The 14,568-nt window shown below is 38.6% G+C and overlaps 1 long non-coding RNA gene across 1 annotated transcript in view; it reads left to right on the top strand.

Annotated features, from left to right (window-relative positions):
* LOC138171546 (uncharacterized) overlaps window positions 1–14,568 on the top strand; it is a 72,789-nt gene that overhangs the window by 47,336 nt on the left and 10,885 nt on the right. The window lies entirely within an intron of this gene.

The following is a 14,568-nucleotide window of genomic DNA, read 5'->3' as shown; positions in this document are numbered from 1 at the left end:
TGAAGTGACTTGCCCAGGGTCACTCAGCTAGTAAATGTCTGAGGCCAGATTTCAACTCACAAAGATGAGTTTCCCCGACTCCAGGCTCAGTGCTCCACCCACTGCCCACCTAGCTGCTTCCCTGGCACATAGGAGATGCTATATTCCTTCCCCTTTCCCTTCCTTAAGATCTCTGTGAGGCCGTTGGCTTCAGTCAAATCACCTTTCCCATTGTTCTCAATCAGGTTTAAAGAGCCTTATCCCCTCTACCAAGAACAGAGTCAAGAATGACTAAGGGAAAAGTTGGGCCTGCAGGGAGGAGGGAGAGAGTGGCTCCATTTATCAATGGTTGGAGAAAGAGAGAAAGTAGCTGGTTTTCATCTTTAGGCAAACACCTTCATACTCTGACTGCTGCTAGACTGGGCCATTTAAGAAGGGAGAGAACATTAAAAGTAGGACAGCAGGTGGAGAATGTTCCCCTATGAAATCGACCCCTGACATGAGAATCAAAGCATTGGATTCAATAAAATGAAATTCTGCCTTGAACAATCTCTTCCAACAAGTGTTGGATGAACACCCTCGGTTATAATGAACTCAAAGGGCCAGATGTATGCCCCCAGGGAAGCCATTTTCAAAAAATTCAGGGGAAAAAAAAACAGAGAAAAATTAGGCCTGACCCTATGACCAGAGAGGAAAAAGGGGGGGGGTGGTAGGCTTTGGGGAACAAGAGTGGCTGTATGTCCACAGAGAATCCCAACAAGGAAGTCAAAACAGGCACATCTTTCAAAACAAATGACAATGTGACTGGACAGGAAGTCCCCAGATCCTCAGATCATAAAATGTGGTCTAGAAAGGGAAAGGAAATGGAAAGGAAGCCTCATAACCAAGGCCAAACACAAAAGAATGTCTTAGCAGGAGCTTTCAGAAAGTGGGACACACACAACTGACTGAGGCTTGCAAAAATACTGAAGGGTAAGAAAAACAAAAAAGGAAGGGGAGCTCTTCTTTAAAAAACAAACCAAAAAAAAGGTCAAAGCCGAAAAAAAGACAAAAAACACATAAACTCACTATTTGAAGTAGTTGCAGCAGTGTGATGGTAACAGACTTCAGCAAGAAAACAGACCCTCTCTTAGGGGCGGCCAGGTGGCTCAGCGAGTAAGAGCACCGCCTCCAGTGTCCGGATGACCTGGGGATCAAATCCGGGCTCAGATACTTAGCACCACACTCAGAAATAACTGGCTGTGTAACCTTGAGCAAGTTACTTAACCCCGATTACTTAAAAAAAAAAAATAAAGAAAACAGACCCTCTCAACTCACTTGCTTTCATCCAGAAGAATGCCTTGTAATATCACTCATCATGAGGTAGTGAGTTCTCCATCAGAGGAAGTCTCCAAGCAAAAGCTTAGATGACAAGTTGTGTGTATCATAGAGGGGATTCTTTGGGGGATATGGGCTAAACTAGATAACCCTGAGGTCCCTCCCTTCTCTGAGGTTATGAGATCCCACCCTCCGACAGTGCCACTTCCTAAAATTATCTTACAGGTTTTTAAAAAGTATATTTACTTTGTAAACACACACTCATGCATGTCTCCCCCAACAGAACAAAAGCTCCTTGAGGGCAGGAACTTTTAAATTTTTTCCTTCATATTCCTAGTGCCTAGCACATTGGGAAGCATGTAGTAGGTGTTTAATAAATGTTTGTCGATTGATTCTAGAAAACTCCCTGTAATGTAATGCCAAGCAAAGGCAACTTCCCAGGTTCAAAATACCAGCATAGGTGCTCTCTATTTTATTCAGTAACAAACCAAGAACAGAGAAGATCAAAACATGACATCATTCCAAATACAGCATTTACTAAGTGTGATTAAATAATCTCCAAGTACTACCCCACCCCAGGACCTTCCAATCATTCAATCAATTACAAAGTCTCTGTTCTAAATACTTCTCCACCCCTAGGCTATACCTTCATTCAGTCCACCACAAAGCCCCTCTTCTCAAATGTAGATTAGTTTCCAAACATAAGGTCAAAAGTTCCCCACCCCTGGATCACAATTGAATCTACCCCAGAGTTACATCAAGTTTAAACACAGCACTTAATACCCAAATGGAGGTCTTTTCTTCATCTTGACACGAGGCAAGTTCTCAGCAATCTTAGTTCCTGGGGAGACAAGGCTTAGCAAAGCCACAAGATACATTGCCAGTCCCTTCATGAATTTATCCTCTGTCTGTAGAACAGTCCTAGAACCCCTGAACACATTAGCAAAGCCCTCTCCCAGGATTTCTGTAAACATACAACAAGAAAATCCTTCTTCAGGGTTTCTGAACCAACAGAAAGGCTCCCAGACCCCTGCAACAACAGCACTGTCCCTCACCAGTGGACAGTATTCACTCTCTGTCTGCAGGACAGTCTCAGGGCTTCTTAGCGAACAGCCAGGTTCCAGGACTTCTTCAACAAAAGGACAGTCTTTCACCAGTGGACAAATCTGTCAAAATAACATCAAAACAGACAGACAAAGTACCAGCAAAACAGCCATGTCTCCTCAGTCCTTGGCAGCTCAGGGGGCAGGTCTCAAAAGTCCAGGGCAATTCAAAGCGGCCACCAGCAATTCTCTTAGTCTCTCTCTCCACGAGGTGCTGCTTCCAAAAAGATCTTCCGCCTCTCTCTTGTCTCTCCAAATCTACATCACCAGCTCCTCCCACTTCAGGACTTTCTTTTCACATCAACAAGCCCATCCCACAGGTGGGATTAACAAACTCTGGGTTTTAATACAATCAATTTGAAAACCAAGCCAATACAGGGGAATCTTTAATTGCCATTACTATCACACTCCCCAGCCTCCATCTAGCTTAAGCTACCTCTGCTCAGTTTTATCTGTTCAGAGTCTTTATAGAGCAGCTGCCTTGTAGTAAGCCTGGGGGTTCTAAGTGCTAGGTGAAATCGCCATTCTCTTTAGGGGTGCGGATTTGGAGATCCCTATCAAGATCAAGAACAGAGCCTTGAGAGCCTCCTGAAGACAGCCCGATTCAGGCAGCCCCAGGATGGCCACTCTCTGGCTGTCCGAGGACAGAAAGCTGAGGGATGGATGAATGGGGATCTCCAACAGAGACACTCACTGATTTGTCGCAATTAGGTTGATGATAATGGAAGCAGTGTAGTAGAAAGATCAATGGATTTGCAAACCAAAGTTGTAGGTTCAAATCTTATCCTTCCAACATATGACCCACATGACTGTGGTTAATTATTTTTTTATTTCTTCACTTCTTTTAACTTTCCTTATCTGTTAAATGGTTGAGATTTAAATCTGTTTAGCTCTAAATCTATGACCTTATGATCTGATTCTATCAACGAATCAAATGATTGTGAGAGTCAAAATGGGATTTTCTGTGAGCTAATGAACAAATGAAAAGGCATTTAGTAATCTCTGTACTAGGCACTGTGATAAGTGCTAGAAATAAAAATATTTAAAAAGAATTCCAAGGCTCTTCCAAGAGGAGACATGAGGAGACATCCTCCCTCCCCATTCCTCTGCAGACATGGGAGCTCTAGGGGTGTGGGATATTGCTTAGATTTTTAGATTAAAAAATATATATTGATCAGTTTTGCTGATTGTTTTTCTCTTCTTCCTCATTTTCTTCCACAAAAAACCAAATTCTTTGTTATAATGGATGACTCTCTGGGAAAGGGAAGGGGAACATTTAGGTGATACAAAAACAAAATATATCAATAAAATCTATTTTAAAAAGAAAAAAAGATGGAGTTCTTGTCCTCAGGGATCTTATATTCTAATAGGGAAAGACAACTCATACGGGGGCTAGGGGGAAGGATTGCCATAAGATAGTGGAAAGCGGGGAAGGGGCATGCAGGTGGTGGCAGGTGAGAGGAGGTGGGGGGGCTGGATGGGTATGAATAAGGCAGGAAGAAAATGAGCCTAGGTGAATGCTTCTGAGGGTACCGTTCGTTTAATGGTGGTCAGGTGTGGGGAGAATTCTGAAGGTGCAAATAAAAGTAGCTGATGAAAAACTGAACTGAGAAAACTACAATCTATGAGTCCATTAGAATCCATGTTCTAAGGAAGAGAATGTGACATTATCATGTCCTGGGCTAGTAAACAAAGAAGATGACCAGCATTTGAGATGTCCCAAGATGTACCAGGTGTACCAAGAGCAAAGGCACCAAGCTGCTAAGACCCTAGGGCAGCAATGTCCATTCAAGCCCCTTTTAATAAAGGCACCTAGAACACTGGACCTGGAGTCAGGAAGATCTGAGTTCACATCTATCCTCAGACACTTACTAGCTATGTGATCCTGGGCAAGTCACTTCACTGCCTCAGTTTCCTCATCTGAAAAACATGGGTAATAATAGTACCTACTTCCTAGAGTTGTGAGTATCAAATGACCCAGTAACCCATTTGTTTCATATTCAAAATCCAGGTGCTGGGGGTGAGGGCGGGATGGGGGTGGATTGGGGGAGAGGGGTGGACATGGTGATGGTGGTGGTGGTAGGGAATCAGCTTTACCCTATGGAAAACAAGAAGGTGGGACTGGAGACAGCCAGCCTGGATCTGTTTTATGGATTTGGATTCCAGGTGGCACAATCACTCTGGGTCTGGGCTCTTCAAGGTACCAGTAGCCCTCAACCTAGAACCAGGACAGACCCTCCAAGATGAATAGTGCCCTATGCACAGAGCCTGGAGGAAAGGGGGAGGAAGTTTTAGAAATACATTCACACAGCGTCTGGTAACTCAGCTGAGCTCAGACAATAAGGCCCTCAGGGGACCCGCTCAAATTGCAATAGAAGCAGCTTTCTTTCCTCCTAAATTATAATTGATCTTCTCCAAAGTGGTAGCTAGTAACTCTGCTGGGAAAAAGAAAAAGAAAAAATCAGCCTCTGCCTCACCTTCTGTCCTCTCTAACCTTGAGATATAGTGGACAGAATTACAGCGTTGGAAGCGGGGAGATCTGGTTTCAAATCCTGCCTCCGAGACTTTCCCAGCTGGCTGATCACCTGGATTTCATGATCTCCAGAAACTCATTATTTTGCAAGATGAAATTAATTCCCAAACTCACCGGTCATCAGCATCCCCTCCTCTGGGGCCCTCCCTCCCCCCGATTGGAGAGGGTGGGGTTTGGACACTGGAGGGTTCCTCTCTGATCTTGTCCCATTTAAGGAGGGTACCCAGGGACTTCACCTCATTTCCTGTCCCAGCTGCGGGCCTTCATCACGTCCCCTAAGGCATGAAACATCCCCCTGATTTTCATGTCATCTTTCCCTCTTAGATTTCAAGCTCCTTGATGGCAGGTACTCTGGTGCTTTTCCTTGTACCCCCAGAGCTTAGCACATAGCACTTAAAAAGTATTCATTGACTCTGACTCATTATATAAAGACATAGAGAAATGAATCTTCATAGGTGGCATGCCTCAAATCCCAAAGCTCATAGGGACTTCAAAGGTCCCCTGGTCTAACCCATACCTGACCAAGAATCCTGTGATGCCTCCCTGACATGTGGCCATGCAGACTCTGCTTGGAGAAGTCAGTAAAGAGAAGGGCATTACCTCCCACTTTACTTGGGGTCTGTACTAGGTGGTGGGAAATTTTTTCTTACATAGAACCCAAGCTCCCTCTTTGTAACTTCCACCTCTGATTCTATCCTTTGGGACCAAATAGAATAAGTCTTATCCCTCCGCCTTTTAACAATAGATCAACCAATCAACAAACATTTATTAAACACCTACTGTATGCTAGACACTGTACTAAGAACTAAGGGTTTGAGGAAAGGCAAAAACAATTCCTGCTGTCTTGGAGTTCACATAATGGGAGACAACAACATGTAAAGAGATCTGTTGTTGTTCAGTCGCATCTGATTCTTCATGACCCCATGGACCATAGCAGGCCAGGATCTTCTATCCTCCGCTATTTCCTGAAGTCTGTCTGAGCTCATGCTTATGGCTTCCATGACACTATCTCTCCTTCTCATCCTCCACCATCCCCTTCTCCTTTTGTCTTCAATCTTTCCCAACATCAGGGTCTTTCCCAGTAAGTCCCATCTTCTCATTATGTGGCCAAAGTATTTCAGCTTTCTTCATTATTTGACCTTCCAATGAATAGTCTGAATTAATTTAAATATTGACACCTACCTACATACAAAATAAATATCAGGTAAACCAGAAGTAGTCTCAGGAAGTGGAATAATACAATGTGGAGAGGCTTCTAGAATATTTCTTACCAAGTCATCAGGGGAATGACGTTAAAGCCTCACTCCTTGACAAAAACAAACCAAAAAACTACCAACAAAAACTGGGACTGCATTCCTTCTCCTACCCCCCAAACTCTAATGTGGAGCTGGGGTTCAAATCTAGGTCTTTCAAAATATCTGCCACTGACAACCAGAGTTGACCCACAATTCCAAAGAACTGGACTGGCTTTCCTGGGGTCATATAGTCTATCCCTCTGTTGCTTAGTGCTCTGGCCACTGCCACAAAAAAAAAAAAAAAAAGCCTGACTGGTCAGTCAGCAAGAAACCAAAAGGTGGAAGGGACTTTAGAGGCCATCTGGTCTACCCTCTACCTGAAGTATGGGGTAGTTTCCTCTGCATCAGACGTTTGTAACCTCGTAGACCCCTTTGGCAGATGAGTGAAGCCATGGAATGACCTCCTTCTCAGAATCAGTTTTTACACGTTGTCTTTCTCCATCAGATTGGCGAACTCCTTGAGGACTAGGGCCATCTTTGCCTTCCTTTGTATCCCCAGTGTACATCCCCTGGCACACACGAGTCATTTAATAAATGTCTAGTGACTGATTCATGTAATCAGCTTCCTCTGTGATCCTCTGTAGTCTATTTGATGCATTCGAAATGATTTCACTATCACTTCTTTCTTTTTCTTTTTCGGCATCAATATTATTCCTCCCTCTGCCTTCCTTATTCCCTCTTTCACCCTTCAAAAAAAACCCTCTCATAATAAATAAGTAATAAGTATAATCAAGCAAAACAGATTCATACTCTGGCCCTGTCAGAAAATGTATGTATCAGTATGTGTGTTGCCTGTATAAAATGTATATGGAGAGAGACAGAGAAAGATAGAGGGAGTGAGAGGGAGGAAAGTGGGAGAGAGAGAGACAGACAGACAGAGAGACAGACAGACAGAGAGAGAGAGAGAGACAGAGAGACAGAGAGACACAGAGAGAGACAGAGAGAATGAGAGAGAAAGGAAATGATCTAAGGAGTTTCTGGGGAGGCAAGTTGGAAATCAGGTACATATTGAAGAGTCAACTCCCCCTAAGTCTACACCTTCTAAAGTATTTTTTCTCCATAGATCTCTCCTTTAATATAGTCTGGAAGCATGAATGTCTTCTCATGAAGGAGGGAAAAAGAAGACTCTTTTCTCCAAAGCTGTTGCACCAATTTCATCTCTTACACAGTAATGCAATGTTGTGTCAGCTCTCATTCTCTTCACTAATTAGGAAAATTTAATGCAAAATGCACTAGATATAACTATAAAATATGGGGTTACATTTATCTCATTTCATACCTCTGTTTTGTCACATCTCTGACGAGAATTGGTATGATTGTGAATGAAGACTATCATTGGTTGGTCTTCTGGAATCATGGTTAGTCATTGAATTAAACAAGGTTCTAAAGTCTTTCAGAGTTGCTTTCTTATGTAATGCTGTAGTTATTGTCATAATTGTTTTCCAGTTCATACAAGTCTCCCCATGTTTCTCAGAGTCCATTCCTTTCATTTTTTCCCATGGTGCAGTAATAGTTCATTGTATTCATATACCATAATGTGTTCAGCCATTCTAAAATTGATGGGCATCTCCTTTATTTCAAGTTCTTTGCTTTAACAAAAAAGTGTCACTATGCATTTTTGTTTAGAAGGATCCTTTCTTTCTTCGTTTGTTCTCTTTGAGATATAAGCCTAGTAGTGGTATTTCTGGATCAAAGGATATCAACATTTTGGTGACTTTTTAGTTATAGTTTCAAATTGTTTTCTGTAATGGCTGGACCAATCCATAGCCCCACCAACAGTGTATTAGTATGCCTGCTAACCTTTAGTCCAGGGGTGAGGAACCTGCAGCTTTGAGGATACATGTGGGTGCAAAGGGCCGCACTTGAGGAACTAGAGGGCCACATATGGCCTTGAGACTTCCCCACCCCTGCCTTAGTCCCTCCAACAATTGTCATTTCCTTTTTCTTTTCTTTTTTTTTTTTTCAGGGTGTGGGGTCAATCTTAGTGCTGTTTTAATTTGCATTTCTCACAGTGATTTGTAGTATTTTTAGAATGTGGTTGCTAATAGCTTGCATCTATTCTTTTTAGAATTGTCTATTCATATCCTTTTACGAGTTGTCTATTGGGAAATGATTCTTGTTCTTATAGATTTGAACTGATTCTTTATATATCTTGGATATCATGGATATTATACCTTTATCAGAGAATTTGCTGAAAAGATTTTCCCCCAATTAACTTGTTTGTCTTCTAATTTTAATTGCAAAAATAGTTTGTACAAAATCTTTTCAATTTTGTGTGATCAAAAATGTCCATTTCATCTCCTCTGATTCCCTGTGCCCTAGCAATAGTTGTGAAACACAGCTCCTTCTCTGCAACTCTAATTTGTTTGTGATATTACTTTTTGTATTTATTTTATTTCATATTTATATTTTTAAGTTGTCACATATCCATTTAGTGCTTATTGTGTAGTGTGTAGTATGAGGTATTGGTCTAAATCTAATTTCTGCCAGACTGATTTCTGATTTTCCCAGTAGTTTTTATTAAGTTGGGATTCTTTATTCCAGTAGATGGGAGTCTTTGGATTTATGGAACATTATTATACTACAGGGGGCAGCTAGGTGGTATAATAGATAGAGCACTGGTCCTAGAGTCAGGAAGACCTGAGTTCAAATTCAACCTCAGACACCCTGGGCAAGTCACTTAACCCTATTTGTTTTTGTTTCCTTACCTGAGAAAGAAATGATAAATCACTCCAATATAATTGCCAAGAAAATCCCAAATGAGGTCATGAAGAGTTGGACAAGACTGAAAAAGAACTGAACAAAATCCTACTACATCTGTTTCCTTCTAGATCTTGTCAAATTGGTCTGTTCCATTAGTCAACTCTTAAATTTAAAACAAGAAAATAGTTTTGATGATTATTGTTTTGTATAGTTTAAGATCTACGACACTCCCTTCTTTCCCATCTTTTTTTTTCATTCTTTGACATATTTACCTTTTCTTCCTCAAGATTAATTTTTATGTTGCATTGTTATTTTAATTATAGTAGCATGGCCCAACCATGAGTAATCAATACTTCTCTAATTATTTAGGTCTATATTTTTATAAAGAGCATTTTGCAGGTACATTCATATAATTCCCATTTGTTCCTTGGTAAACAGACTCAAATATTTTATATATTTTCCGTAGTTATTTTATTTCATTTTGCTCAATTTTATGAGAGAAGGTTGATGAATTGAGTTCATTTTAATCCTCATATGTTACTGAAGTTATTAATTCTTTCCATTCATTTTTAAATTGAATCTCTAGGGTTCTCTAAGTAACCTTCATGTCATCTGCAGGAAAACCAAACTAATGATAAAATTGCTTTTTTTTTGCTTATGTTTATTCTCTCAATGTTTTTGGTCTTATTTCAATAGCTAGAATTTCTTTAAAATTATATCTGATACTGAATAAAATGGAAACCTTTGCATTATTCTTGATCTTATAGAAAAAGCCTCTAGATTTATTCCATTAGAGATAATGCTAGCCCTTGGTTTTATATAGATACTATTTATAATATTAAAGAATGGTCCACTTATTCCTATGCTTTTTGATGTTTTTTTTTTTAGCATGAAATTGAATTGTATTTTGTTAAAAGCTTTTTCTGCACTTGTTGAAATAATCATGCTTTATACTATATTTGTTTTTTAATAAGTTTACAATTTTCTTAATATTAAAACAATTTTTCATACCTAATATAAATCCAATCCAATATAGTGTATAATATTTTTCAATGTTTTTGAAGACAGTTGATGGTTTATTCAGTATTTTGCATCAATATTCATTAGAGATATTAGTCTATAGTTTTCATTCTCCATTTAATTTCTCCCCAGCTTAGGTATCATGGTCATATTTGTCTCAATAAAAGAGTTTTGGTAGCATCTCTTTTTTTCCTAATTCTGTAAATAATTTATATATTAGAACTAATTATCCTTGAATGATAAAACTCACAAAACCATCTAATCCTCAAATTAATTTTTTTTATTTTAGAGTTTTTATGGCTTATTCAATTTATTTTTCTGAGACTAAGTCGTTTAAATTTTCTATTTCTTTTTTTATTTTTGTAAATATTGATTAATTTCATTTAAATTATTAGTTTTTAATATAACTAATATTACAATAATATAATATTATATAATATTCAAATGCACATTTGAATATTATATAATATAACTAGGCAACATAGTTCCTAATGATTCCATTTATTTCTTTTACATTTTTTCATATTGGAAATTGGTTTTGCTCTTTTTCAGATTAGTGATTTATCTATTTTATTGTTTTTAAAAACGATCTCCTAGCTTTAGTCATCAAATGGTTTTTATTTTCAATTCATTTCTCTCTCTTTTGATTTTCAGGATTTCTATTTTTGTGTTAAATAGGTTTTTAAAAATTGTTACCTTCCTAGTTTTTTTTTTTAGGTTGGAAGCCCAATCATTGATCCATTTATTCTTCCTTTTCTTTTTTTTTTTAATTTTATTAATTTGTTTCCTTTTAGTTTACAGGATTCAATTCCACAATTCCTTGAATTTCACATTTTGTCCCCCTCCCTCCCCCCTCTCCCATGGTGGCTTATAGTCAAGTATAGGATCTGTAAATACTTTCACATTATACATTGGTCAGGTTATAAGGATGGATTGTACCAGCTGGAATGAAAAATGGTAAAGAGGACATAAAACCGAATAAGAGAACGAAAAAGATCAGGTATTTTGCTTCCACCTGGATATAGACTTAGTTCTTTCTCTGGATGCACATTTTTCTCTCCATCATGAGTCTTTTGGGATTGACTTAGATCACTGCATTTCTGAGAAGAGTCCAGTCTATCAAAGTTGGTCATCACACATACGTTGTGTCTGTGATTGTGTACAAATTTCTCCTGGTTCTACTCTTCTCACTCAGCATCAGTTCTTTTAAGCCTCTCCAGGTAAATATGAAGACTGCCTGCTCCTTGTTTTTTATAGCACAATAGTATTCCATAACATGCATATACCACAATTTGTTCAGCCATTCCCCAATTGATGGGCACCCCCTTAATTTCCAATTCTTTGCCACTACTATTCTTCCTTTTCTTGATGAAAATATTAAATATATATATACATATACACATAGATATATATTCCTATAAGTATTCTTTGGCTGCATGCCAGAGATTTGGTATGTTGTTATGGTGTTGTCATTTTCTGAAATTATATATTGTTTCTTTAATGTGTTCTTTGACCCACAAACTCTTTAGTATTAAACTATTTAGTCTCCATTTAAATTTGGAGTCTTTCTTTAAATGCTCTCGACTTTTTATTTATTTATTTACCCATCCGCTCATTTATTTATTTATTGGGACTTTGCTCAGACTGGAAATGATTGGCTAGTCATGGGCCACAACTAATCAGCCTGGAAGTTTTAACCTGCTCCAGAAATGAGTCAGAGAAAGAAATGGCAAACTGTTCCAGTAACTTTACTAAGAAAACCCCAAATGGATTCACCGAACAGTCAAACATGGCTGAAAAGACTATATAGGCAACAATAGGCAAACTTGTGATCCCCGGGTCTTGAGGGTTTTCCATATTGGTGCCAGATGTAGTGCAGATACTCAATGAACATTAGCCCCACAACAGCACAGAAGTATTGAACTCAACTGATCCATTGGTCATAGGCATGGAGCACCATGGCCAGAACTATAAACTGGTTCAGCCATTATGAAAAGCAATTTCAAACTATGACCAAAAAGGCACTAAATTGTGCATACCCTTTGACCCAGTGATATTTGACTAGGTCTAATGCCCAAGAGATCAAATGAGGAGGGAAAGAACCCATATGTACAAATATATTTATAGCAGCTCTTTTTATGGTGGCAAAGAACTGGAAGCAAAGAGGGTGCCCATCGATTATGGAATGGCTTAATAAATTATGGTGTATGCATGTAATGGAACACTATTGCTTTTTAAAAAATAAGTTTTATTGATGTCTTCTGTTTTTTACATCATCATAATCACCTCAAGTGTCCCTTCCTCTCTCCCTCTCAGGGAGCCATCTCAGATAACAAATAGTATTTTTAAAAGAAGAAAAAATATCAGGCCAACTAATGGATATATTGGGAAACATCCAAAAACATGTGCAATGTGTGACACCTGTGGACCTCCCACCTTCACAAAAGAGTGGGTTGGGGTGTGTACTTTCAAATTACTTCATTCAGATCAAGCTTGATAGTCATAATTTATTACATTCACTTTTGATTTTTTTTGATGTGCTGTTGTTCACTCCATTTACATTGTTGTAGTTACTGGATATAGTGTTTTGTTGGCTCTGCTTACTTCACTCTGTATCAACTGCTATAGATCTTTCCATGCATATCTACATTTATCCCATACATAATTTCCTATAATACAGTAATATTCCATTGCATTCATGTACCATAATTTGTTTAGTCCAATCAATGGGCATCTACTTTGTTTCCAATTCTTTGATATCACAAAAAGTGCTACTATAAATATTCTAGTGTTTAGAGACATTTTCTTCTTATCAATGGCTTTCTTGAGCGTAAGCCTGGCAACAGAGTCTCTAGTTCAAGGGGTATGGACATTTTAATGATCTTATTTGCATAATTCCAAATTGCTTTCCAAAATGGTTGTACCATTTCACAGCTCCACCAACAGTATAATATTGTGCCTATCATTGACTTTCACATTGACTATCGCCATTTTTTATCATTTTTGCCAATTTTCAGGGTGTGACATGAAACTTTCTGGTTGTTTTAATTTTCATTTCTCTTATTATTAGTAATTTAGAACATTCTTATGTGTGGTTGTGAATACTTTGCAATTCTTCTTTTAAAAACTGTTTGTCCATATCCTTTGACTATTCGTCAGTTGAAGAATGCCCATTAGTGATACACATGTACACACATACACATTACATATATGTATACATACATAGATATGATATTTATAGGTGTGCATACATGCATGCATCCATATATGTGTACATATATATCTTGAATATCAAATTCTTATCCGAGAAATTTGATACAAAAACTTTTTCCATTCAGCCATCTCCCTTCCTATCCAAGTTGTCTTAATTTTGTCTGTGCAGAAGCTATTCTGCTTAAGTGCAATCAAAGTTATTTATTTTATCTTTTGTAATTGTTTTTATCTCATTTGGTTGGTACAGCTAGGGGGTGGAGTGGATCGAGCAGGGGGCCTAGAGTTAGGAAGACTCATCTTCCTAAGTTCAAATCTTGTCTCAGGCACTTCCTAACTGGGCAAATCACTTCACCCTTTTTGTCTTAGTTTCCTCATCTGTAAAATGAGCTGGAGAAGGAAATGGCAAACCACTCCAGTATCTTTGCCAAGAAAACCCCAAATGGGGTCATGGAGAGTCAGATACAACTGAAAATGACTGAACAACAACCATTTGTTTGGTTAAGACTACATCTCCAAAACCTGGAAAGACTTATATGAACTGATGCTGAGTAAAGTAAGCAGAACCAAGAGCACATTGTAACAGCCACATTGTGCAATGACTAACTTTGATAGACTTGAATCTTCTCAGCAATGCAAGGATCTAAGACAGCTCCAAAGGACTCATGATGGAAGACACTGTCCACTTCCAGAAAAAGAACTATGGAGTCCGAATGCAGATGAGAGAGCAAATAATATTGCTCTCGCTCTCTTTTTGTTTGTTTCTTCTTTCTCGTGGTTTCTCCCATTGGTTCTAATGCTTCTTTACAACATCACTAATGTGAAAATAGGTTTAATATGAATGTATATGTACAGCCTATATCAGATTGCGTGCCATTGTGGGGTGGGGGGAGGGAAGAGATGGGGAGAAAATGCAGGAACTCAAAATCCTATGGAAGAGAATGTTGAAAACTAAAAATTAATTAATTTTTTTTAAAAAAAGAATGCATCTCCTACCTACAGCTGTAAGAGGTATATGATCTATTTCTTTTCCAGTCTTTTTATAGTATCAATGTTAAGACTGCATTTCCATTTAGAATATATTGTGGAATATAGTGTAAGGCAGGGGTGGGGAACCTGCAGCCTCAAGGCCACTTGTGATTCTCTAGGTCCACAAACTTCACAGAAATTTGGATTTAAAGGGCTGCACTTAAGGACCTAGAGGGCCACATGTGGCCTCGAGGTTGCAGGTTCACTATCCCTGGTGTAAGGTATTGGTCTAAGCCTAATTTCTACTGGACTGTTTTCCAGTTTTCCCAACAGTTTCAAATCAAATAAGGATTTTTTCCTTGGAAATTTATATTTCCACTTTATCAAACAGAAGGTTATTTAATTCTGTTGTTTCTTCAGTGAGACTTGCCATTACAAA

Source organism: Petaurus breviceps, unplaced genomic scaffold (assembly GCF_028583685.1).
Source record: "Petaurus breviceps papuanus isolate PSGF00001 unplaced genomic scaffold, PetGlider_PUasm1.0 446, whole genome shotgun sequence".
NCBI classification, from domain to species: Eukaryota; Metazoa; Chordata; class Mammalia; order Diprotodontia; family Petauridae; genus Petaurus; species Petaurus breviceps.
The sequence above is the reverse complement of the archived record's forward strand: the minus strand, read 5'-3'. Positions and strand labels throughout refer to the sequence as shown.